Raw genomic sequence first — 25,966 nt, 5'->3', positions numbered from 1 at the left:
AAGGACAACCACCTAAGAATAAACACATTTAGGGGTATAAACCAGAACACCTTACCCATGATGCATAAAACACATTCAGAGGAGTAATAAAGAGAAACACATGATGCCATAAACATTCAGAGGTGTTAAGAATAAAGCACATGATGTAATAGAATACATTCAGGGGTGCAGCGCAAGAAGACACATGATGACGAAACATTCAGAGGTGCAGCGCATGGATAGGAAGACACATGATGCCTAAAAACATTCAGAGGTGCCAGAACAACACAATAGCGCAAAAACACACAGTAGGCAATTACTATTAAAAACATAGGAATCACATTGCGCATAACTTACATAAGCCACCACCTCTGGCAGTCCCTAGGCCAACGGGCCTTGTTGGGACTCAGATGCCCTGTGTCCAATATCAGGGCGCGCTGCCATGTAGCGCCAGTCCAAAAGTACAAAAGCCTAAACGTGGCAGCTGCCCACAAAGTGCTGGGCAGCTGGGGAACAACAAAACTGCGCCAGGGCCCTCACTGGCCCTTAGGCGCCAACTGCGCCACTGCTGGAGCCACACAGGCTCTGGGCATATCACACATGCCCCAGACGTTGGAGCTCTCAGGCTCTAAAAACAATGGTGCCCCCATGAGCCTCACCGGACTCTAACCCTCACACTCGGAGGCAGGAGGGGGCGGGCACCGGCAATGTGCCCCAACGCCCCCTCTATCTAATGTGGCCCTCTCTGGAGCCAAACAGGCTCTTAAACAACTTAGCCTTTCTGGGCTCACACATGTTGGGGCGACCCACTGCCAGCTGGGGCCGCCCTTGAAGCTCTCGTGGCTTCCCACGAACACAGGAGGGGCGGACACCGACAACGTGTCCCGGCGCCCCTCCTCTCTTCTGCCCTACTCACGGTGGAGTCCCCTAAGGGCCCCCAGAGAGTTGCTGGAGCGGCCCTCTGCCAACTGGGCCGCTCGGCAGTGCACAGGAAACTGCCCCCGGATGCTGGAGCCTCTGTAGGATCTATGGACACAATGCCCCTGCCGGAGGAGTGGCCCGATACCAACTGGGGCCGCTCTGCACTCACCGGCTTTTCGCAGGCTGGGCTCCTCCGGGCGGCATCTTCTTCTGTGGTGGCAGCAGGCGGGGCTCTCTTTGCAGCGCCGGAGCCTCGCGGACACCACCAGCTGGCGGCCTGGATTCGCGGCGGGGGAGGTCAAACTTCTCTCCCTCTGCAGGGCTCTCTCGGCACACGGGAGCCATGCCAACCGGCCGCCTCGTCTCCTCGGGGCTCCCTCAGCCGAGAGGAGCCCCGCGAACGGCCGCCATCTCCCGCGCCTTCTCCTTTCTTCTTCTCCGGGGCTCCCTCAGGTCGGAGGAGCCCCGTAACGGCCGCCATGCTTCTCTCTTTTCCTCCAGCCTCCCAGGCTGCGTGGCGGGACTTCCGGCCTGCAGCGCTGTGATTGGCAGGCCAGCCAAGCACTTCCGGGTCGCCGCGGGCAGAGCGGCGGCCCTCTCTAGACAGGCAGGTGGGCAGGCAAAGTTTCCCGAGGAGTGGGCTCCCTCGTGGAAAGTATAAAATAAAGACGCGAGGTGGGCACTCGCAAAAATAAGTAAATAACCAGGCATAAAGCAGGGTGGAACCTGCAAAACCTCACGCAAAATGCGTGATAACAACACGCTCGCTAAGGGTGAAAAATAAAGCGCTCTCAAGGCGCTAGGGGCATAGACAAGCCCCCAGGAACGACCCCTGCATCAAGTAGGGTCCCAGCATCACAGGTTAAGGTCTCCAGGGCAGAACAAAGTCCAGCAAAAGTCCTCAAAGATGCAGCCAGGCAGGGGGACAGCCAGGAAGAGTCCCCCAGCAGTCCATCAAATGTCCAGGAGCTGGGCAGGGCCCAGGGATTCCCCTGAGCCCCAGCAGCAGCATGCCCCTGGCAGATTCAAGTTAGAAACAAGAACATTTTGGAAGGGGACACAGCCCCTTCTTATACACAGAAAAGTCTTTGAAGTCCTTTGAAGCAGGCAGTGTGAGAACCAGCCAGAACTGGTTACAGGGAAGTCCCTTCAGTATCAGGGACAGAGGTGACAGTCGCCCAGCGGGAGGTGGAGCCAGCTTTGTAGTTAGGCAGGCACAGCCCTTCACTATCAGGTGCCATCTCCTCCCACTTCCCTGGCAGCAGATGCTGCCTTTCATCCATGGGCTGACTTCAGACAACCTCCTGGGCTCTCTAGCCCCTGTCATCCTCAAACCAGACAGTTAATCCACAAGCAGGCCCAGGCACTCTGGGCCAGGCTCACCAGCCAATCACACACCAGCACCAACTTACACAAATATGCCAACTTCCAAAAGTAGTACTTCTAGACTAGACACAGTCATGCCGCATATATCATTCTGCAGCATTCATTCTCACGAGTTCATACATACCAAACTCGCCCCAGCACTCCCCACACATCAGGAACTACCATGGGCATACATATTTCCCATTAATTCCTATGGGGGGGCAGGTCACTCACCACTCATTCACAGAGAGCTCAAGCACTTTACACTGTACCACAGTGAAAAAGTGCGCAGAGGCCTAAAATCACCAACACCAGGTTCCATAAACAGGCTAGGAAAAAGCAAAAAAGTCTAGGGGTGAACCTGCCCAACGGGCCGGGTCCAACACAACCCCCTTCCAGCCAAAACGCAGGGTAGACCAATCTCTCCACTGATGGGCTTCCTTGCTTTGGGCGACAAAACATGGACACGGACCCGCACAGCAGGGACACCTTCCGGTTTTAAGCCACTCTGAACCCACCTGGTTACCTCCAAACAATAACTCTCTGACACAACTAGGATACCACACTGGTACTCCCTAGTTATCCACAGCCAGGACCAGGCCATAGGCCATCCAAATCACAGGTCCTAACTAATCCACAGAGCGGGGGTAGTAACCCCTGGCATACAATAGCCATTCTCCACTCTCTCTCTCAGTGTAGCTACAACTACCACTGATCCAACAACCTAGGGTCCACACCCCCAGGATGACCAGAGGTCATGGGCAAGAATGCCCCACCCTACCTCTACTTCTGGGTTTCCGCACCCTCACAGAAAAGCCCTTCACTAGAACACAATTCTCCTACCAGATCAGGACCTTACTCCATCACTGGTCTACCACCTGGAAACTATTTCACTTCTGAGGTACAAAGCACACAGCACAGTTCCTCTTCAAGCAGGTGGGGGGACACAGCACACAGCAAAGCCCCCTTTCCTCTACCTTGGTGGAAACAACAAACTGCAGGTGAGCCCCAGATCACACAGCAAGGGCAGCCCCCTCAGTCTCTTCAGCTGATCTACTTTGGTAGAGATTCCTCTTGACCTAGAAGTTTCCTAATCTCCCAACCTAAGATCTAAACCCTCAGGTTGCACCGGGGTCAGAAGTAAGGACACCGTCTCTCTGCACCCCCTTCCAGTTCCAGTATGTCTCAGGCTAGACAGAGCACACGCCAGCAGCGTATCAGCGACACACTCTCCTCCAGTACTCCCTATCACAGGGTAATTCTCAGTATGTCCCAGGCTAGACAGAGCACACGCCAGCGGCGTATCAGTGACACACTTTCCTTCAGTACTCCTTCCAGGTCAGGCCCCAACCCCAACCCGGCTTTCCCCCCTCCTCGGGGAACGACCTCCAGAGGCCCCACAAATGGTCAAGCACTCTAGACGGTCAAATGCTCAGCGAGCCAGGACTTCTGCAGCCTCCACTTAGGAGTGGTGCTGCCAACACCAGGACCGCCAGAGTTCTGGTTACAGACACTCCCCGTCCTCTAGACACAGGAAGATCCTCCTCAAATGACCTATGTACAGCTTAGGCCCCTGACCTGGCGCTCCCTTAGGGAACCCTCCAGGCCCTGAGATAGGGTTTCAGGCCAACGTGGGACACACCGTCCCACACTCACTCCGCCTCCACTGAGACAGGGCGTGAGCCCCTACACCCCTACCATACTACTGGGACCTAGCTGGGTTACACATAAACCTCTTCCCCTTCACAGGATCATCAGATGCACAAGCCACTCCTTTTAGAATCACTTCCTAATGCCTCTGCAAGACATCTAGCACACTGCCAGACATCCACCTTCTTGTCCAGTGCCTCTGCAGGACCTCCTGCACACCACCAGAGGTACACCTCACGTGCCAGCTCCTTAAAAAAACCTCACACCAACTCCTCCAGTTCAGCACATCACTCATTCGCACTCTCCCCCCCCTCGGACTGGTAAGGCAGTTTCTACCACCCCTGATCACTCAACCTGACCACACGTGACACAGGTACCAAACTCTGGGAGCGGGAAATGGGAATTAACACACTGGACACATTAAAGCTGCCACCACTGGATCCTACCACACTGGGGAATCCAGACACACACACTACACTCAGGGAACAACCACCCTCCTGAGCTAGTCATTTCTCCTCACACTCCCTCTCTTCCATCTACCCACACAGGGACAAGATTTGGGATTGGACACTGGACCCAGCAAGGGATTCCTAATCTATGGGAACCTCCCCCTCTACTGGCGTCCCGCCCTGTCACTTTCTCTCATCTGCCACTAAACATAAAGCGCAGGAACACATTTGAAAATGACACTCTTGAGGAAAAAAATCAAAAACAATAATCCCAAATATGTGACTATCTGAAAAAAATTGCAGAGTTTTGTAATGTAGCCAGTTGTCGCTATGGCACTGCGCAAACACAAGTCCAAATCCGCACCGCTGACCAACAATGTTAGAACTGGCTATTTCTGGTAGGCTAAGGCTGACGCCAAAGCCAGGCAGAAACCACCATTCTAGTCAGGGCAAGGAAGTCACACGCCAAGATAACCTCTGCTCACCCCCTTGGTAGCTTGGCACAAGCAGTAAGGCTAAACTCGGAGGCAATGTGTAAAGCATTTGCGCCAGCGCACAACAGCAACAACATACTAGGCACACCACAAAAGAGACTCCACACAAAGTTATTATAAAAATAACTTTTGTATTGTAAAAACACACATCAGATAAAAATCACACATGTACATTGTGCCAACTGGCACGGGCAATATTCATAAGGGATTATTTACAAGACAGGGCCACATGGGCCACTGTCAGATTCAGATATAGCACTTCTAGAATAAAGAATAATAAACATCAAATGATAATCACAAAGATCACAACCAGTATCCACTGGTAACAGGAACCAGGACCCTACAAGGACCACCTGTACTAAAAAGGACAACCACCTAAGAATAAACACATTTAGGGGTATAAACCAGAACACCTTACCCATGATGCATAAAACACATTCAGAGGAGTAATAAAGAGAAACACATGATGCCATAAACATTCAGAGGTGTAAGAATAAAGCACATGATGTAATAGAATACATTCAGGGGTGCAGCGCAAGAAGACACATGATGACTAAACATTCAGAGGTGCAGCGCATGGAAAGGAAGACACATGATGCCTAAAAACATTCAGAGGTGCCAGAACAACACAATAGCGCAAAAACACACAGTAGGCAATTACTATTAAAAACATAGGAATCACATTGCGCATAACTTACATAAGCCACCACCTGTGGCAGTCCCTAGGCCAACGGGCCTTGTTGGGGCTCAGATGCCCTGTGTCCAATATCAGGTCGCGCTGCCATGTAGCGCCAGTCCAAAAGTACAAAAGCTTAAACGTGGCAGCTGCCCACAAAGTGCTGGGCAGCTGGGGAACAACAAAACTGCGCCAGGGCCCTCACTGGCCCTTAGGCGCCAACTGCGCCACTGCTGGAGCCACACAGGCTCTGGGCATATCACACATGCCCCAGACGTTGGAGCTCTCAGGCTCTAAAAACAATGGTGCCCCCATGAGCCTCACCGGACTCTAACCCTCACACTCGGAGGCAGGAGGGGGTGGGCACCGGCAATGTGCCCCGACACCCCCTCTATCTAATTTGGCCCTCTCTGGAGCCAAACAGGCTCTTAAACAACTTAGGGCCCCTCTGAGCCTTTCTGGGCTCACACATGTTGGGGCGACCCACTGCCAGCTGGGGCCGCCCTTGAAGCTCTCGTGGCTTCCCACGAACACAGAGCGCGAGCTCGCGCTTCTGGAGGGGCGGACACCGACAACGTGTCCCGGCGCCCCTCCTCTCTTCTGCCCCACTCACGGTGGAGTCCCCTACGGGGGACTCTAACTTCTCAAAAATGCCCCCAGAGAGTTGCTGGAGCGGCCCTCTGCCAACTGGGGCCGCTCGGCAGTGCACAGGAAACTGCCCCCGGATGCTGGAGCCTCTGTAGGCTCTATGGACACAAAGCCCCTGCCGGAGGAGTGGCCCGATACCAACTGGGGCCGCTCTGCACTCACCGGTTTTTCGCAGGCTGGGCTCCTCCGGGCGGCATCTTCTTCTGTGGCGGCAGCAGGCGGGGCTCTCTTTGCAGCCGCGGAGCCTCGCGGACTCCACCAGCTGGCGGCCTGGATTCGCGGCGGGGGCGGTCAAACTATTCTCCCTCTGCAGGGCTCCCTCGGCACACGGGAGCCCTGCCAACCGGCCGCCTCGTCTCCTCGGGGCTCCCTCAGCCTAGAGGAGCCCCGCGAACGGCCACCATCTCCCGCGCCTTCTCCTTTCTTCTTCTCCGGGGCTCCCTCAGGTCAGAGGAGCCCCGTAACGGCCGCCATGCTTCTCTCTTTTCCTCCCGCCTCCCAGGCTGCGGGGAGGGACTTCCGGCCGGCCGCGCTGTGATTGGCCGGCCGGCCAAGCACTTCCGGGTCGCCGCGGGCAGCGCGGCGGCCCTCTATAGACAGGCAGGTGGGCAGGCAAAGTTTCCCGAGGAGTGGGCTCCCTCGTGGAAAGTATAAAATAAAGACGCGAGGTGGGCACTCGCAAAAATAAGTAAATAACCGGGCATAAAGCAGGGTGGCACCTGCAAAACCTCACGCAAAATGCGTGATAGCAACACGCTCGCTACGGGTGAAAAATAAAGCGCTCTCAAGGTGCTAGGGGCATAGACAAGCCCCCAGGAACGACCCCTGCATCAAGAAGGGTCCCAGCATCACAGGTTAAGGTCTCCAGGGCAGAACAAAGTCCAGCAAAAGTCCTCAAAGATGCAGCCAGGCAGGGGTACAGCCAGGAAGAGTCCCCCAGCAGTCCATCAAATGTCCAGGAGCTGGGCAGGGCCCAGGGATTCCCCTGAGCCCAGCAGCAGCATGCCCCTGGCAGATTCAAGTTAGAAACAAGAACATTTTGGAAGGGGACACAGCCCCTTCTTATACACAGAAAAGTCTTTGAAGTCCTTTGAAGCAGGCAGTGTGAGAACCAGCCAGAACTGGTTACAGGGAAGTCCCTTCAGTATCAGGGACAGAGGTGACAGTCGCCCAGCGGGAGGTGGAGACAGCTTTGTAGTTAGGCAGGCACAGCCCTTCACTATCAGGTGCCATCTCCTCCCACTTCCCTGGCATCAGATGCTGCCTTTCATCCATGGGCTGACTTCAGACAACCTCCTGGGCTCTCTAGCCCCTGTCATCCTCAAACCAGACAGTTAATACACAAGCAGGCCCAGGCACTCTGGGCCAGGCTTACCAGCCAATCACACGCCAGCACCAACTTACACAAATATGCCATCTTCCAAAAGTAGTACTTCTAGACTAGACACAGTCATGCCGCATATATCATTCTGCAGCATTCATTCTCAATAGTTCATACATACCAAACTCGCCCCTGCACTCCCCACACATCAGGAACTACCATGGGCATACATATTCCCCATTCATTCCTATGGGAGGGCAGGTCACTCACCACTCATTCACAGAGAGCTCAAGCACTTTACACTGTACCACAGTGAAAAAGTGCGCAGAGGCCTACAATCACCAACACCAGGTTCCATAAACAGGCTAGGAAAAAGCAAAAAAGTCTAGGGGTGAACCTGCCCAACGGGCCGGGTCCAACACTACCAATAAAATTTATATCGGGTATCCAGGAGCCAGTTTTAATCACTCTCTACTGCATTTTCTTGTTTTTCACTGTACTCAGTCTTGATCTGTTGGTTTTTGTTTGTGATAACTGTTGTCACTTTCAGTTGTCTGTTACATGTTGTCCTTGTGTATTTACAATTTTTTTTTTTCGTTCCGCCTCCCTATGCTCCGCCCGGAGTGTGGCTACACCCGGGCGTTGTAGCAGACCCGATGATGAAGCATGTCACACACATTGTGTGTGAGTGAGGGCAGTTTTTCAACAATCATGAATGTGCCAATGTTTGCACACTCGTGATCTTTGTTTGTAACTATCTTTATTGTTCATGCTTTGTTATTCTCCACCCCTCTTTTGTGTGTATCAGAGTCATTTAGGGAGTTCGGGGTAGTTGAATTAGATATAGACCCTCTCCCCTCTTGTGTGTGAGAAATGAAAATCAGTGGCCATTCATTTCTTGTTACAATGCGTAGAGGTGATTCTGGACACAGGTAATAAGGTTTTGGTTAATATTTCTGAGGCTTCTCTCAGTGTGCTTTTTGAGAGGATCTGCATCATTTCTGCAGGAAAGAGAATCATTTTGACTGCATTCTGAAATGCTTTCTTTTGTTTATGCAGTACTGACAAGAGCTATGTCACGTTAAAGCGTGTATCTGGACCGTTCTTTAAGTTCTGCAATGAATAAGATAGCAGGCAACATTCATTTATTCTGATATGCAGTGCTAACTATGTGTTGCTACACATTCGTTCTAAAATGTTGTATAGGGGTGGTAAAGGCATGCAGCAACTAGCCCAAGCCTGTTCAGCAGGGCCTTTTGTCCTAACTAAAAAAGATGTTATCTGTGGACATTTTTTGCTTTAACCACTGCAGGGCCTCCTTTGTTAGCTTTCTTCCAAACCCAGGCTAATAACAGCATCAGTTGTTGACTCAGGAGACTGGGTAGTTGGAGCCGGCATTTTTGTAGTGTTGTAGTAAAAAAAAAGACACCGAATCCGTTTATGAATCCACAATGAATCTGTTTTTTTCTCCAGTGGGAAAGAGTGCTGTATCCTACGACTCCTTGCCTGACTAGCACTAAAGCATAAAAGGTGGAGGAGGTATGAGGAGAGTCTGGTGTCTAAATTGCTAAGCATTTTTTAGGTCGAGCCCGGGCAGTGCCTGCGCTGCTCTGTGAGGCATGCTGTATTCAGGTAGAGACCGGAAGCTCAGTCCACTCTCTGCCCATATTTTTCATTGGCTTGTGAATACCAGGACTAAGAACTCTTAAATACAATTTTTGGCTTCCAAGAGGAATAGTTGAGTTTTCAGTGCTTCCATCTGGAGTTAAAGGTTAATCATAATTTCAGATACTAAGTGCACAGTACATTTATTACACTTACCACAGGGGAATGGTGCACATTTTCCCAGTTTACCAAGAACTCATATAGATTTGATTTAGACCCCATCCGTTACCTGGCAATGCAGGCAGTTGGTCTTATGGGAAACAGTGGGAACTGAATGTTACAGTTGTTCTAACTAAATCATTACAGTAGATGAGAGATCTTTAGGGGTTCCACTGCATTGTAGAGGTTCAAAAATTTGGCCATCACTTTTCATGAAGTTCCATGGCGCAGAAGCCAGCGTGGTATTTATCAGGCAGCAGTACGCCAGTTTTTGTGGCGTACTGCTGCCTGATAAATTTCAGTCCCTTTAACGCAGTGTACTGCGTTAAAGGGGCGTGCAATGGGTGTTGCTGGGGGCGTTCCCAGCAACATCCATGGCCTTTTGACACTGCCCCAGATTTACGAGAAATCGTAACTCTGAAGCAGTGCCAAAAGCTTACGCCTCCCCAGGGGAGGCGTAAGGGAGGCGCAACAGGGAGAAATGTCTTTATTTCTCCTCGTATTTTCTTTTTCTATGTGTGCTGCATTCTACAGCACACATAGAAAGAGGAAAAGCCTCTTGTGATTATTTTTGTACAGAAAGGTTTCCCTTCCTGTACAAAAATAATCTTCCCCGCAACGCAGGCACCCTTGCACCATTGTGCAAGGGTGCCTGCGCTGGCGCAGGCAGCCCATTGTGCGCCGGTGGAGGGGAAAAGGACAGGAATGCGCTGTTTCTTATAGATACGGCGCATTTCTGCCCTTTTCTTTTGCCGTAGGTAAGCGCAGCAGGAAGGCCTGCTGCGCTTCCCTATGGCAAAAAGTCATAAATGAGGCCCTTGAAGTGCAAAAGTAAAAAAAAATGGTGGGAGGTGTAATAAAGTGAGATTCACACTGGATTAAGTTCAGTAGGTTATATTTAATCAGCCCCAACCAACAGTCAGCTAACATCTGACAAACATGGAATTACAAGATATGGGAACCTTGGTATCATGTGGTTCCAAACTCTAGGTTCCAACATGGAACCAGAAAACCCAGGATGACAGGTCATCACACTTCTCCCTCTTAAACACTAAACAGGTTTACATGTCCAGCAATGAAGAAGGCAACGGAAAGAAAAGGTAAAGCAAAGAAGAAACTATCTAGACATAATCACGCAAGTGAACAGGTGGCCTACATACTCTCACACTCTTGCGAGAATAATTAGAACGCAGATCAGGAACAGCAACAGCATCATCACATTTCCCCTTTCCACCAAAATGAGAAACACGACTATTGTTCCAGATACGACCATCCTCCGTCTTTACAGCATTTTTGAAAATTTTCACAATGGTTCTAGGAACAGAAAACTTCGACCAGTTTTGACAGCCCACAGGAGCCCTGATTTTTACTACCTCACCCACCTTGAACTTGGAATCCTTAGCAGAATTTCTCCTATCCACATAAATTTTCCTTTTTCTCTGAAGTTCCAATTCCCTTTCTCTCCATGCACCCACCCCATTATTTTTAACACCCTTGTCTGCAGCCATCCAGGCAGGACACAAACAAGTATTTGGTGCTCTACCCTTGAAAAGTTCAAACGGGGTCTTTCCTGTGGTAGAGTGAGGAGAGAATCGATAAGCTGAAATTCTGTTCTGTAACTCTTTTCTCCAGTCCAAATTGTTAACCCTCGCCAACTGAATGCTTTCCTTCAAAGTTTTGTTGAGTCTCTCCAAAGCACCATTTGCTTCTGGGTGATACAAAGAAATCTTCTTGTGAACTATGCCACACTCACTGAGATACTCCTCGACTTTCCCAGAACAAAATTGAGGCCCATTGTCAGAAAGAATTGAATTCGGAAAACTCTCACGTTTAAAGATAGAATCCAAAAAGGAGATAACAGACTCACTTGTAATCTCCCTTACCAAACTGACCTCAACCCATCTAGAATACAAGTCCAATAAAACCAACATAAATGGAGTTTGATGCTCGCCATGTAAGGGCCCCACAATATCAACTGCAACTTCATCCCAGGGGGACCTGGGCAATCTCCTGCAAACCATAGGAGAAGACCTCGTCCTCAAAACTTTATCACTTGCCTGACAAGAAGAGCAATCCCTAACAGCGCGTTCCACCAACAAATCGATACCTGGCCACCAGAAGTCCATACGTATGCGTTCTTTCGTCTTGGAAATACCCAAGTGACCCTCATGAGACATGTCCACCAGAACACTTCTGAGGTTAATAGGAGGAACTAACCTAGTACCTCTCATGAGTAAACCATCTACCACTGCCAACTCATCAGCAATCAAAGACCACGGCTTCTTTAAAGAACAAGACCTACCATCTTCCAACAATTTAATGACCTCCAACAATTCCTCATCCTTACTCAGCTCCTCTCTCCAAGCATCTTCTTTCACCGCCCCCAAGGTAACATCACACACCTTTAATTCAGCCTCAAAATCGTCAGCCAAAACCTCCTCAACATTTTCTACAACATCCACCAACCTAGACAGACAATCTGCCGAGACATTAGTTTTTCCTGGGATATATTCAAACTTGAACATAAACTCCTGCAAAGAAATTACCCATCTCCTTATTCTTCCCGAGATGGAGTCTAATCCCTTCTTTTCAAACACTTCCTTTAGCGGTTTGTGATCAGACCTGACGGTAAAGGAGGAACCCCAAACAAACTTCCTGAACTTATTCACAGCCCAATATATACCAAGCGCCTCTTTCTCTATGACAGAGTAATTCAACTCTGCCCCCTTCAAACATCTCGAAGCACAAGCTATAAGGACCTCCTTGCCTTTCCTCAGCTGTAACAACAAGGCACCCAGACCCTTACTGCTAGCATCTGTTACAATAAACGTTGGATCGCCTGGAACAAACGCCTGCAAATTTGGTGCATTCCTCAGATCCATCTTCACCTGATCAAACTCTCTGCTACACTCCTCAGTCCAATTAAACACAGCATTTTTACACATGATCTTCCTCAGATTAATAGTCTTATCTGCAAAGTTTCTGACAAACTTATTGTAAAATTCTGCCATGCCCAAAAATGAAGAAACCTCTTCTTTTGAACATGGTTCCTTCAATTTCTCAATTGTTTCAACAAGATCCTTTTTTGGACAAATGCCCTTCCTAGAGATATGGTGGCCCAAATAATCTAGTTCATTGACACCAAACTTGCACTTGCTCTGACGCAGAGTCAAACCAACTTCCAACATTTTCTTCAACACCAGGCAAACCCTCTCATCATGTTCCTGTTCGTTCTTACCAGAAATGAGAACATCATCCTGATAACATCTTACCCCCGGTATTCCTTTGAACAGATCTTCCATAATTCTCTGGAATACCGAGGCTGCCGAAACCAGCCCAAAAGGCATTCTTAAGAACTTGAATGCACCCATTGGTGTAATAAAACTAGTAAGCTCTTGACACTCTTCTTTTAGCGGAACTTGGTGATAAGCCGAAGCCATATCTAAGGTGGTGAAATAGCAAGCCCCATCTAACGTAGAAACCAACTCCTCTATGTTTGGCAAAGGGTACTTGTCAACTATTACCTCTTTATTTAAAGCACGAAGGTCAACACACAGCCGAATCTCATTATTAGGCTTCCTCGCGACCACAATTGGTGCGAGCCACTCAGTTGCTTCTACTGGTTGTATAACCCCAGTCGACAACAACTTCTCAATCTCTTTACCCACAGCATCCTTTACACAAATTGGAATGCGTCTTACTTTAGCAGCAACAGGCACCGCACCTAACTTCAGTTTGATGTTGTGATTGTAACCTTTTATACATCCTAGTTTCTCACTGAACAACTCTTTGTAGTTCTTAATGAACTTGTTCTCAACATTGTCTACAGCCTGTACCTGAATAACTGGATGAGCATTTGGATTGAGACTCACACCCAACCTTGCCTGATGAGACCAACTCAACAAGTTGTCACCCCTGTTTACCACATAAACTTTTGCTTCTGTATACCTCCCTTTATATTCAATGCAGTCAAAAAAGTAACCCATTATTTTTATGGGATGTTCTTGATAACTTGTTGGTCTTATATCCGGTTTACACAAAGTTTTTTCCTTCCCAAACACATTTTCAAACACCTCATTTGAAATAAAAGTAACATGTGAGCATGAATCAAATTTCATCAACACACTTGCTTCCCCAATCAACACATAATCAGAAGGATGTTCTACAACATCATCATTAATCTGAAAGCTGACCAACTTAGTCTCAGTCTTCATATCTCTCCCAACTCTTGTTCTACAATTTCTACCAATGTGTCCCTTTCTGCCACACACATTGCAATTGAACCTAAGAGCAGGACACTCTCTCGCATTTGCCATATGCCCATATTTCCCACATCTATAACAGGTTCCTTGAAAAGGAGTTGTGAATTTCTTACTCGACTGTATTTTAGAAACTCCACCATCAACCTCCCCTTTCAACCTTTCCTCCTCACACACCTCTTTTTTTTTCTTCTCATCCTGTCTCTTCACAGCCTGACACACCACTTCTTGTGTTGAAGAACTACTTGGTTTGTCATCCTTTTTCTCTTTGCTTAGTTCCCCAACGCATTTTAACATATGTTCAACCCTTTTTGCAATACCTACTACTTCTTCAAGTGCAGGCTCATCCTTTAGCCACAACTCTTCCCTTATCTTATCACTCACGCATCTCAAAACGAACTGATCTCTAATGCGTTCTTCCACTAAACCTCCAAACTTGCAACTTGAAGCCAACTTTCTTAGAGCAGTAATGTACTCCTCAACACTCTCTTCCTTACCCTGCTCTCTTAACCCGAAATAGTACCTTTCCATGATTGTACTCACTTTAGGAAGATAATGTAAATCCAACTGCCTAGCACACACCTCATACTCATTCAATCCTCTTTGTTCTGCTTGAGGAATGGCCGGAAGAGTCTCCAAAATCTCTTGGCCTTCTCCACCCAAACAATGCATCAATAAAGCATGCTTCCTTTCACCACTCAAATTTGCACCACACACCCTTGCGTAATTTTCAAAGATCTTTTTCCATTTTTTCCACCTAATCAGTGGTTCACCCGGTTCCATCAGGAAGAAAGGTGGTGCAGTTACATTCTGCATTTTACAGCACCAATTCCACTCAAAACCCTTACACTTGTACCACTATTAAATCTTTATCAACAAAGTACCACCGCCCTTCCCTCAAAAAGGTGTGCCCATCACCGTCGACAGGCTTCAAGTTCCTCAATGTGGAATCTGTCCGCCAAGCTCCTCCGACTTTTCTCTCCCTCGCGTTTTCACTCGTTTTCCTTACAACGGATCCTTCAGTCCTCCTTCTCCATTGAAGTATATAATCTTTTAATGCCACGCTCCAAACCGCTGCTTCAGTTGTAACAATCCTCTTGAAATGACAGAAAAAACAAAAAAAATCGAGAAAAAAAAATCCAAGATGGCCACCACTAATCCATCACAAACATTCAGGCTTGTTTCCAAGGTGGGTTGGGCTTTCTTTTCTTCTTTTTCAAAACCAAGTCAAAATGGCCGCCACAACATTAAATGTTTCTTTCTTTGGCTATTAGAGCTTGTTTTTTTTCCTTTTCCCTACCTAAAATGGCCGCTAGGAAACAATCGTATCAGTTTCTATGGGCGATCTCGCTTGTTTCTTTCTTCCATGAAACACGCCCAAACCAAGATGTCCGCCACCTTTTTCTCAAACAAAAGGACTTATTTCTTAGGGAAATCACCCTCGAAAATCGACGTCAGTTACAAACTCCGTTTTTTTTTCATTTTCTTCCAAAAAAAAATAATTGTAACAGTCTACCTTTGCTGATTTTCGTCACGTTTTCGATTTCCTCAACGTCCTTCACCGTGTTTCCTTCGCTGGGCCACAGCTGTACCTTGAAGATGTTGGTTGATCTTCCTTCACCGACACAGCTGTCATGTGAGATTTTCACTTAATGTTCAGCTATTCACCTGTTGTTGAGGCTATCCTGCACGAGTGGATCCCATCCAGAAACGTCGCCAGTGTAATAAAGTGAGATTCACACTGGATTAAGTTCAGTAGGTTATATTTAATCAGCCCCAACCAACAGTCAGCTAACATCTGACAAACATGGAATTACAAGATATGGGAACCTTGGTATCATGTGGTTCCAAACTCTAGGTTCCAACATGGAACCAGAAAACCCAGGATGACAGGTCATCACAGGAGGGGGTTTACCGGTAGAAGAACCCACTCTCTTACAGTGACCATAGTTTGGTGTGAGGGGGTCTATCTGTGTGGTCTACATGTTGTTTTCATCCCTTTCCCAGTCCTTTTCATTACTTATAAGGGTGTTAAGTTTGTATCATGAGGATGAGTCAAACACATACAAACATCTATCCAATTGAAAAAGTCCTGCCAAAACTGCCAGGGCACTACCCCTTAAACTGGAAGACCAGCAAACCCTTATATGTATTCCTTACCAAGTGAAGTGCAGATTAAGCCGTATGGCTCAGTGAACTTTGGGACGCATGTCAAGTTATATCTATCAACCTGCTCATTTTGTCACTACAGAGAGGAACTTACATTATTGAAATCAGCCACAGTCTTGTTTCAAGAGGAGATGTCAAGAAGTAAATAGGTCAATGTCTTTTGCTGAGGAGATTTTGAAGTAAAGTTGTGCACCTTGATTGTCATATTTGATCATGATGGTGTTGTTGGTATTTAAGCATTATTTGGGTTCCATGGAGGGACTGAAGTTGACACAGACCAAAATGGAACTCTCACTGATCTCCACAGCACCACATTGAAGTTTCTTTCATCTTCAGGTTTTCATCTGGGAGAGTTGATGGTGAAGTAGTGAATTAAGACGTGAACTATTGAAAAATCCTATGTGCAATTTCTGTGTGTGGATCAATGCTTGCTGATCAACTGCTTAGAAGGATGCAAAGAGCTTAAGCGAGGTTACGAGGCAGTGGTAGTTTTTGTAATTGCTGAGAAAAGTATCATCATTACTTGAAGGTTAGATGTCTCTGTGCTACGGTATGGAATGATCTCAGATTGTGAGACCTATTGAAGGTGGCCTTGAGGAAGCTGTGAATGCTGATGAGTTCAGTTTTAAGGGGGAGATTGAAGGCTTTCTAATTGGCAGATTGGAGATGGTTGAGAGAAGTGTGTGTTTGGTGATGTCAACAGGCATTCTGCATTTGTTTATCTCCTTAGAGAAATAGTAATTGGTGACCTAGCACTTGTTTGATTGTAGAATTTGGGAGTCTGTAATAGGACCTAGTCCATTTGTTGAAATCTTGAGGCAAGCAGACATTTAAAGGGTTTGGGTTTTAGGTTCATGTTTTAGTGGTGCTTTTAATTTCACAACGTTTTTTATAGAAGTGTTGTACACATTGGGGAGTGTGTTTACTTCTGATGTGGGTTGAGTTCTTCCAGAAGGGCATCGAAGAAGAAGTCCTCAAACAAGCAGACTGACCTCTTTTCATTGGTGTGGTCTACAAAATAGGGATTGCGAAGGTGTTTGTCCGGTCCAGAATTTTTCATGACCTTGTGATGGATTGAGAATGAGACTGTTATCAGGTGAGCTAGCATGTTGTAGGTTTGGTGGTGGACAATTGATTTCCGTGGTGTAGAGCAGTGTGTAAAATAATTCTTTCAATGCCTCTGCACTTGAGTCATCAAGGAGCTTGAAATCTCTGAGGAATGCAGGTTCATATGGTGAATGGAGGTCTGAGATGTATACATTGAATTAGTTGTTGTGTTCCAGAGATCTATAGATCAGGTTTCAGTGTCTATCTGGAATGCAGATAGCACTATGTCACAGCTAATGAGCTTCGTTGACTTGTGGATGTCAGCAGGTTGTTGGCTATTGTAGCCTGTTAGGATGGGCATGTTTAGAATGTGTTCGGAGTCAGTATGAACATGTATCTGTGATTAAGAGACCATTCTTATTGTATTGTATTATGATGTCAGATGTGTGAATGATTGCAGAGTGCATTGATGAGTATGAGTTAGAAGGTTTTAAATGTTTGTGCTATTATGTACAAAGGAGTGAGATACGGATAAGGTTTTTGCTGTTGGCTTTACAGGTTTCAGGGGTGTTGAATATGTGTGTGTGGTTGTTTTTGGTGTATGTCTGAATATAGGGATGGTGCTTGATGCGTATGGCACATGGTGTAAGAGCTCTACCTGAAGGGAATGCTTTCTGGCTCCGTCACCCTTGCCCTAACAAACCCAAACAAGAAACACATTTTTCTATGTCTGCACCTACTTGATAGTTCTCAAGCAGTAGCATGTCCTGGATGGCTGAGGAAACAGGCCAGCATGTACAAATTGACTGCTTGTGGGATACAGCAAGCTGCTAGAGTTTGTTGGATGATTCTTTTTGATCAGGGTTGATGGTGTGAAAAAGAGTTCTTGAACAATGGTACTACTGGTCTGCTTCAACAGGCTAAGTTACCTGGAGGCTACACATTTGTTGCCAGGTAGAAATGGCTGCCAGGGTAAACTAGTTGGATCTCTTTAATCCAGCTGGATAGTGATAAAGACAGTAATTGAAACTGGTGTGGCTTCATAAGATCACATAGCATGGAGAATATACAGGCTCTTGTTGGCGTAGCAGGGAACAGGCTGCTAGAGTGCACTGACAGCATCTGAACGAATCTGATTGGTCCTGGTGTCATGCCTTCAGCAGGTCAAATGACCTGGAGGCAACTTGGGCACTTGTTGGTAACAACTTCTTGCTAGAGTATACTAGTTGCCTCTTATTGATCCAAACTGGTAAGAGGAAAATGTCAGTAATTTGGTTCTTGCGATGTACCTTTGGTAAACCAGATGACCTAGAGGCTTCTTGGGTTCTTGTGGAGAGAAAAAGGCTGCTAGATGGAAGGTCTTGGCTTTACTTGATCATGGCAAGTTGTGGGAACATTAGTCCTTTAAACTGGTCTTTGTGGGGGCTCTTCAGCAGGTCATATGTCCTGGACGTCAATCAAGACCTTATGGAAGCAGAACTGTCTAGGTGAGTGCATTGGTAACTCTTTTGATGCAAGTGGGGGGTATAAGAAAGGGGACTTGAATTTGATGCTGATCACTGGGATAAAGAAACTTTAGAGGGCCCCCCTTCAGACTCAATCAGTAGCTCTCTAGCCAAAGTATTGTAATGAGGGACCCCTAGAGCTTGGGGGCCCCCCAGCTCCGCTGGGGTAGCGGGGGCCTTTGTTACGCCCGATGCTGATTGTGTGCATTGGCAAGTTGTATCAGCTGGAGGTCGTGTGGGTTTTCCGAGTTAAGGCTCTCAAACGTAGTTAGTGAGCACCGTCAGTTTGGAGGTCCAAAGGGAAAATCTTACATCATACTTGGTGTACCTTACGTCAACCCTCTTGGGTAACATCATTGGCATAAATAGGAACTTTGACTTTGTGAGTGTACAGTATTTTTGCAGTATTTGTTTTTAAAGTCCCTTATGTTTATATGAGGCATAGCTGCTAAATGTTCTTGGTGAAAAGGATCCACTCCACAGGTTTTTTTTTTTTAAAGCAACATGGACTTTCTATTGATACGCAATGAAATTGCTGATGAGGTTAAAGAAAAAAGATCATGTAAAGCTCACAATTAAAATAGTTTTCAGTGTTCTCGAACTGATGTTAGGAACTGCAATGAATGCTAGAGCTTTTTCACTGTATCAAAATTGTTAAGCCCTCCTGTGGTTTGTTGCAGCAACTTTGATACAGACGTATTTTCTCGTGATGTTTACGGAAAGTTTGAATACTTGTCCAGAACCTGGAACGAATTACACTTTCTCTAAATCCATGAACATCGCCCTTATTCATCTTAAGACAACCCAGGCGAAGCACATATTTCACCAAAGCACCAATGTGTCAACTGATACCACTGTATTCTGCAGTAGCTTCACCACAGTGTGTGTCCTGTACTGTTAAGAGAGTAGAGGCAGAGCTGCACATTGCAACACAGGACCAGGAGCAGGGCCATTCGGATGCTTTGATATGAGGAAGGCTTCAGGAAACAAGAAACAATGGGGGTTATTTGTACTAAACATTGTCAATGCAAACGTGAAGCTGCATTTTTGAAATGTGAGGCCCTTCCTTACTATTGTAATGACTTGGCATGAAACAAAGGCAGAAAACAGAGACTGGGGAATCTCCCCTACTTAATCCAAAATGTCCCTTCATCCTCTGTTTGCTTAGACTGCCCATCATCCCCAGGTCTGTAGGTATATTTTGCAATTTCTTCAAAGTTAATTTCAAGAGTATTTTATAAAAGTTGGATGAAGCAAGTAGTCAAGTCAAACATAGCTTTATTCGGTTTCAAGTTGAGAATCCATAAAAGCACAGAAAGTTAAAATACAATTGCACATAATATTACATTTCACATATAAACAAAAATCACATCAATAAAAAATATATATATTATACCGAGGTAAAGTTGTTTGAAATGTTGAAAATTGTTAAAATAAACACCACTCAGTTCATTGTCAATCTAAATCTCATCATGGCTTTTAAAAACACTTATACAGTATACATTGTTATCTCATCCTCTAACATTTGTAATCTTAGTAAGGCCGGTCTGCATTGTCTCATTCCCCAGCCCTTAAGTAAAGCAATTAAATACTTTCTCCTAAAAGAGATATAAAATCTACAAAATAAGATACAATGAATCATTGATTGATGAGATGTGTCATCACAGGGGCATAAAATCAAGGACTTAGACCAGGAATTAACTTCAGGGAAAGTCAACAATCTGAAAAGACTCCCTGATCTGAAGCGGGTTAACAGCATCCTAGTATAACTACTTTGTGTGCACACTAAATATTGCTGTAAACCGTGGCCTTGCAAAATTAGTTGATTTTGCAATACCGAGCTCTTCTTACCCTCCAACTGCCACCTTTTGTTGTCTAGAAACGATAGGCAGATTTCCTACAATTTTTTCCTTGAAATTGATGTTAACGAAGGTGGGTTTTCGAAGAATTCAGGATGGCCGATGTCTTTGAGAAAGCGTTTAACATACGACAACCACTCAATTTTTAAACAACCCTGGAGTTTCAAACAATCCTGAATGATGTTCCAGTTTAATTCTGTCTCCTGTGAGATCGAGATCTTGTGCCACAGCAATACTGAGCTCACCTTTATGAGATCCGATACATAAACTAGGCCCAGCTCTTTGTGGCAAACATACGTGGACGTTGACTTGGGTGAAGCTAACAAATAGCGTGTAAAAGAATTTTCGCGTCGCTGAATCTTGCTTAAGTCCACAATCCCCCAAATACCTGAGCCATATATCACGGTGGGCACACACTTTGATCTGTAGATGTCAAGCAAGATATTTACTGGTCGTCCCCCAAGCTTTATTGCAAAATTACGAACAGCGCCAATGGCACGAGAGAAAACGAGTTTCCTCGTATTAGCTGCTGCGGTCCAGGTTCCACACCTGTCGAAATTTATGCCTAAGTACAAGAATGTCCTAGTACTTTCGATCTTTGTGTCTGACAGGTAGATTTTGCATTGCCCCTTGCTCTTTGTGGAGCAGCACATGCTAAAGGTTTTACTGATATTAATTTTGAAACCTTTTGCATTCATATAATCTGAAAAGGACACGAGGGATCTCTGGAGGCCCACCTGGGTCCTTGCCATTATAACAGCGTCGTCCGCATACAGCAGAATTGGTGCTAAATTTCCTCCAATTTGTGGATAGTCTTGTTTGACTAGCAGCAAGTGGGATGCTATGCTGTTAATGTATAAGTTGAATAATAAAGGCGCCAAAATACATCCCTGGCGCACTCCTTTACATATAGGAAATTTGGTAGTACACTCTCCTTTACTGCCAAACCTGACCTTAGCACCCGCCATCCTATAGAGTTCTTTAATAAAATTAAGTATGCTCCTATCAATTGCCAGATGTACAAGTGTGTCCCATAAAAGTTTGTGACTTAGGCAGACAAAGGCTGAACTTAAGTCTACGAATGTTAAAAACAGCTTATCCTCTTTTGCGACCACATATTTGCCGATGAGGATAGCTAGGTTCAGTCCGTGCTCTACCGTTCCCAGTCCTGCCTTAAAACCATATTGAAATTTTGATAAAAACCCTGTGTCCACCGCCCATTGTTGTAGTCTATTTAAAATGACCCTGCCCGCCACTTTCATAAAAGAATCTAAAAGAGAAATTGGCCTATAGCATTTAGGGTGGTTGCGGTCACCCTTCTTAAAGATTGGGACCACGATAGCTTCCTGCCATGTGGAAGGAAACCCAATTTTACTTGTGGAATTTAATACGTTAGTCAAAAGAGGAGCCCATAGGCTGGTATTTGATTTATAAATATCAAGGGGGACCCCGTCTGGCCCAGGGGCCTTGGCACCAGAGCTCTCAGATATAGCCAATTCCACCTCGGATAGTTCAAAGTTAATGTCAAGGGGGAATACTCCCGCCGGCACATCTTCCCTCTCATCATGTGTTACAGAGTCCGAACTTCCGGGTAGATTGTCCTTTTTATATAATCCGGTAAAGTAGGTAACCCAGGTAGATTCCTCAATTGCCAGTTCTATTTTATCTGATTTTCACTCAACAAACAAGGGGGCATTCACTGCCTTCCAGAATGCTATATTATCCTTCCGGAGGCAGGCTTGATAAAGAGTATCCCAGGCCTCTTGCTTTATGTCCCTCTTTCTTTTTTTAATTGCAAAGTAGTAAATAGCTCTTGCATTTTTAATCTCTATGATACATTTGGGGTCTCTTTTAAGCGCCAATTTTAAAGCTGTATGTGCTGTGCTACATTCTGGGTTAAACCTACCCTCCACCTTATCCCTTTGCTGTTTCCTAGATGGCCCCTCCAGGGATTTATTAATTTCTTGGGCAATGTTACAGAACGCCGATGTTACTGAGGCCCAGTTAATCCTTTCGGAGAGAGGCAGGTCATGAAATCAGAAAACGTATTCTTTATTAATTTCTGAAGGAAAGGGACGGGCTCAATTTTATTTCACTTTATTGAGTAGCCGTTTCTCCTCGCTAAGTTTATCCTGTGAGAGTACACATTATTAATTGTACCAGGTTGGCTGTTACTCTGCTTTTTAAAAATTAGGGAGAAGCTGTTGGTCACTAATTACGGTTTCCCCCGTTTTAAAATCAGTTAAATTGAATGACATAGTATTTGAGGCCAGGACAAAGTCAATCAGGGAATTACATCCCCTTCCATTAAATGTTGGTCTAAAATCAACCTGTTCGTTAGAAAATCCTAAATCTGACTCAGACAGCAAGTTGTTTAGGATATTCCCAGTAGGTGCATGGGCAAAATGGGTACAGGGTTCACCATTGATGTTCACCATACCACATATGTCAGTATGACCGTTTTGGGATAAGGAACCATTAAAATCACCCTAAAAGCAAGTAAATTGAGCTCCTGTCTTCATGACAAATGGTTCCTCTCATTTCCATATCAAAGGAATGGCTCTAGTTAATCCATCTATTTAGCTACATTCGGAAGAACTTTTTCTAACAGTTTAACTTGCATTTTATCACAAACTATGGCTCTGTTTTTATTTACAGGGCTTAGTGAAGGTATAATGTACACACATGGAAAACAAATGATGTTTATGCTTGTTTTAGCTGTACTTACTAACTATGTTTAATATTATAAAGCGTTTAACCACGAACAATAAAATATGGCTATATGAAATAATTAACATACACCCAATTTATCATAAATGTAATCTATTTCTTTATTTAGCCTACCTGGGCAACGAGGAGGCTATTTTAAACCTGGAAAAAGGTTGATGTATTGCACACTTTAAAACAATTTTCTCTGACTGAAAAGAGTTAAATATATAACTGACCAGCGGAATGATCAATAATGATTTTACAGTCCTCTGTAGCTCTGGACCGTAAGGAAGCGCATGTCAAAACTGTTTTCAGCGCTAGATATGACACCTGCTGAAAGAAAATATGAATTATTCTAAAGTGGTTTCCCTGTATGTCTCCGAGTGCTGAGAACTCAGCAATCTAATTTAGCGCTCAAGTTCTTTATTCGAGCCTGGTCATCGTCGCAGATAAATGATATAGGAAAAAGAGGTTGCGATATGTGTTTTTCAAGTTTCAAGTTTATTTGTTTCCTAGTAAGACTTACATCCTAGTCACTTAACTAAAATAATAAAAAGATTGAAAAGTACTTAGTTTAGCTCTGCTGTACATCGTAAACAAAATATTAAACACAATTTCAAAATTATTTTTAAAGCACATATAAACCGGAATATTTTCAAATAAAGTGCCTACCACAATCTTCGATTTTAACATCCATCTGTTTTAGTCAAAAGCAGCAAAAAGCAAGATTCTATTGTTATACCACAATAGTTTCTAATAAAGTTCAGAATGCATTAGCTTTTTACATAATATTACACGAAAGGGGCAATAACAATATACAATACAATGATAATACAAGTAAAAGTCTAATCAAGTTCAGAGTACCATTTGTATGTAGCAGATCTTTAAAGCAACGTCTCTGAACTTGCCTTCAACACATTGATTTTTTCCATTCAACAATCTATCGTTTCCCCCTCCTTTCAACCATAACTACAATTACAATTCCAAAAGATTTTTCACCAACAGTAAAATAGGATTATTTATAAAATTCAGAGTGCTGATGCCTAATGCTCCATTTATATGTCAATTTCCTAGACGTTGCATAACTGCCTTATCTTAAAATGACTAATTTATTCATCACAGTGTCTTAAAATGTACCAAGTCGAAAGCAGAATTTTATATTATCACATCTTTACACTATGATCACCAGATCATTTATTCGCCGGATCTGCAGTTCTCTGTAAACGGATTTTTTTTCCGTCTTTCTTGTCTAAAAGTTGTGGAAAATACGAGCATGTGTGAAAGTGACAATTTATTCAGTTGACAAAAGGGATGCATATTTGGCATTTCATTCATAATCGCATAGTTTTCAGAAAGCAACTTCCACTTTATAAAAGCAGGAACATGGCCCAGCCTTAACATCGACATCCATATGTTTGTACTGCCCTTTTTATATTTTTCAAATAGGGTTGTAAAGCAGTTGTGTAGTCTGTGGCCACGAGCTAAATAAGCTGAAGCCTTTTTCTAGAAACCTTTAAATTCTTTGTCAGGGATTCTGTTCTAAGCCATTTTTTAAATGAATTGTTTCCTTTGTTTTCTGATCTTTCATCTAGCTTTGCTACTATGTGCGTATCCAAATCCCCTCTTTTTCCGTACTATCTATTCATACAGTAGGATTAATGAATTGTAGATATTTTTTAATCAGTTGTCATAATGAACCCTCTGCTGCTAAACCAATAGTTGAGTATTCTTTGCTGACACTTAAAGCTAACATTTGTTGAAGCGACTTACAGCCGATATGCTGAGACCTTTTTTATAAATATTTTCTTCTATCCTTTGGAATCATTTTACACATTGTTCAGGGAAAATTTCACATCCATACAACAGTAAAATAGTTATTTTTGTAGTGTAAGACCAACTGAGAACTTCAATTGTCTCGTGACCTAGCGCTGAGCAGATCATCTTTAATGTTTCTGCTACTACTTTCACTCTCTGTTCTTGTTGATTGCTGTCTAAACTAAAATGTAAATTATATTTAAAGCCAGGCCTAAGTACCTTTATTCAGACCCAATGCCACTTATCCTTGGAACATCTATTACCATACTGATTTACACATTGATTTTGTCTTGATGAATATGATATAGAATTGTGAATTTAGTTTCAAATAGTGTGTTGGAAAATGTGTTTATTTTTGGTGTTGTAGACCTTAGAAAAATGTCTTCCTTTTGTACCAATTCTGCTGTACCATATTTGACCAAGATCAGGCAGATTACTGGGTTTCCCCATTGCTATGTAATGATGCACTGCTTATTAGGACTGGGTGGAGTTTGCAGAGTTCTATTCTCAGCAATCCCACTGTGTGGGACTTACTGGAGTTAACAGAAGGGGTAATTGGCCCCAAAGGAATGTCAACAGCCAAGGGGAGTTCATCTCTCAACCAGTTGTATGCCAGGAGGCACATTTGTAGAGTGGTGGAGAAAGTGGGCATGGCCTCCGACAATCTCTCTCCAATCCAGCTGTGTGGAACTTATTGGAGGTGACAGGAGGGGTAGTTGGCCCCCAAGGACCCTCAAGAACCAAGGGGACTCCATTTCCCAACTAGTAGTCTGCCAGGAGGCATGTTTGCAGAGTGTTTGAGAAAGGGGCGTGGCCTCTGACAACCTCTCAGCAATCCCACTGTGAGGGACTTATTGGAGGTAACAGGAGGGGCAGTTGGACCCTCAGGAGTTAAATAGACTTCATCCCCAACCAGTTGTGCACCAGGAGGAGCGTCTGCAGAGTGGTGAAGAAAGAGGGCATGACCTCCAAAGATCTCTCAGCAATCCAGCTGTTTGGGACTTATTTGAGTAAACAGAAGGGGTTCCTGGACCCCAAGGACCGTCAGCATCCATGGGGACTTCATCCCCCAGCCAGTTGTGCACCAAGAGGCACGTTTGCAGAGTGGTAGAGAAATGGGACAGGCCTCTGATTACTTCTCAGCAATCCCCCTGTCTGTGACTTACAGGAGGTACAGGTGAGGTTGTTGGCCCCAAGGACCATCTGCAGCCAAGGGGATTTCATTCCCCAACCAGATGTTGTGCCAGGAGGTATGTTTTCAGAGTGGTGGTGAAAA

This window comes from Lissotriton vulgaris, chromosome 4_1, assembly GCF_964263255.1.
Source record: "Lissotriton vulgaris chromosome 4_1, aLisVul1.2, whole genome shotgun sequence".
Taxonomy (NCBI): domain Eukaryota; kingdom Metazoa; phylum Chordata; class Amphibia; order Caudata; family Salamandridae; genus Lissotriton; species Lissotriton vulgaris.
This window is presented reverse-complemented; position numbering follows the sequence as displayed.